This window comes from Orycteropus afer, unplaced genomic scaffold (assembly GCF_000298275.1).
Source record: "Orycteropus afer afer isolate SDZICR_OR568_19922 unplaced genomic scaffold, OryAfe1.0 scaffold00171, whole genome shotgun sequence".
NCBI lineage: Eukaryota > Metazoa > Chordata > Mammalia > Tubulidentata > Orycteropodidae > Orycteropus > Orycteropus afer.
The window spans coordinates 6,450,436-6,452,490 of NW_006921758.1; positions in this window are offsets into that span (position 1 = coordinate 6,450,436).

A 2,055-nucleotide genomic window follows, 5' to 3' on the forward strand; every position below is an offset into this window, starting at 1 on the left:
GGTCCCTGTGGCTGACTGTTCCTCTGTCTGGCTTCCTGTCTTTTAATCCCCTTTCTCCTGCTCTTCTGGCCTGCTTCTTTGGGTGTCCCTGAGTTTCCCCTCCTCACCTAATCCCTTCGGCTGATTGCTCTTCTCTTTGGCTCCCTGGGTTATACCCCTTTCTCCTGCTCTTCCGGCCTGCTACTTTGTGCTACGCCCATGCTTACCTTGTTCCCAGAGACCCGGTCCCTCTCGGGAGGGTAACAAGGGAGCCATTTGAGCACTAGACTATGTATGGTCATTGGTATATTCTCATTCGTCTAGACATACATGATTATCTTGCCTATTTACCTATGCATCAACAAATAGACTAATGTTGGTTATTACTGATAATGCAGTATTATTTACCTTTGTTGTCTATACCACTTGTGTACCTCTCTGTGTCTTCCTTTTCATTAGAGATATTAAGCTAACCATCAACTTTTGGTATATTGCCTTTTCCTTCACCCAAATGAAGGTAGGTATCACCTACCTAATAATTTTATCTCCCTTCCCTTCCCCTCCCATCCCTGGTAACCAAAAAAGGAAGTTTCCTTCCATGTGTAAACCTTTCTTTGACTTTTTATAATAGTGGAGTCATACAATATTGGTCCTTCTGTGATTGACTGATTTCACTTAGTGTAATGTCCTCCAAGTTCATCCATATTATGAAGTGTTTTCCATATTCTTCATTATTTCTTCATTATTCTTCATTAATGTAGCACAGTATTCCATTGTGTGTATGCACCATAGTTTGGTAAGCTATTCATCCACTGATGGACACTTAGGTTGTTTACATCCCTTTGCTATTGTGAATAGTACTGTGATGAACGTGAGTGTGCATATATCTAACTGCGTCCTGGCTCTCACTTCCTTAGGATATATAACTAGAAGTAGAATTGATCAATCTAATATATTTCTATTTCCAACAATTTGAGGAAGCATCATACCATTTTCCACAGTGGTTGTACCATTTTACAGTTCCACCAACAGTGCATGAGAGTTCCAATCTCTCCACAGCCTTACTAGCTTTTTTTTTTTTTTTCTTTCTGTCTTGATGAGCTTTGCTTATTATTGCTGGGGTGAGATATCTAACTTTTGTTTTGATTTTCATCTTTGTAATGGCTAATGATCACAAACATTTCTTCATATGTTTATTGGCTGCCTGAATATCTTCTTTCATCAAGTGTCTGTTCATGTCCTCTGCCCATTTTTTAATTGGACTGCTTGTCTTTTTAATATTGAGGTATTGAAGTCTTCTATAAATGTTAGAGATAAGTTGGATATATCATTGCCAGTTATTTTTCCCAAAATCTATAGGTTGTCTTTTAAATCTTTTGGAGAAGTCTTTTCATGCACATAAGAATTTATGTTTTAGAAGGTTCCAATCATCCAGTTTATCTTGTGCTGTTTGTGCATTTTTAATTATGTTTAATAGTCTGTTTATGCCATAAATCAGGGCCCCTGAGTTTACCCTTATTTTTTCTTCATGATCATTATAGTTTTAGGTTCTACATATAGGTCTTTGATCCATCTTGAGTTTATTTTTGTATGATGTGAGGGATGGGACTTGTTCCATTTCTCTGCAAATGGATACCCAGTTTTTCCAGCATCATTTGTTAAAGAGGCAATTTCACCCCAATTTAATGGGTTTTGGCCCTTTGTCAAAGATCAGCTGTCCATAGGTGGATGGATCTATTTCTAGACTCTCAATTCTATTAGATTTTTTCTAGTGTCTATCATTGTAACAATATTAGGCTATTTTGACTACTGTGTCTGTATAGTAGGTTTTAAGATTAGGTAGTGTGAGAACATTATGCTGAGTGAAATAAGTCAATCACAAAAGGAAAAATATTGTATTAGTCTGTTATTGTAAAAGTCAAGGAAAGGGGCCAGCAAGATGGCGGACTAGGCAGAAAGTCTGCACAAACCCTCTTAACAAAGAAAAGGGAAACCAATTAACACAGACACAGAAGATAATCCTGGACCCCTGAGCCTTGAAGGGAAGGATATACAAGTGGACTAAACCCCAACTAG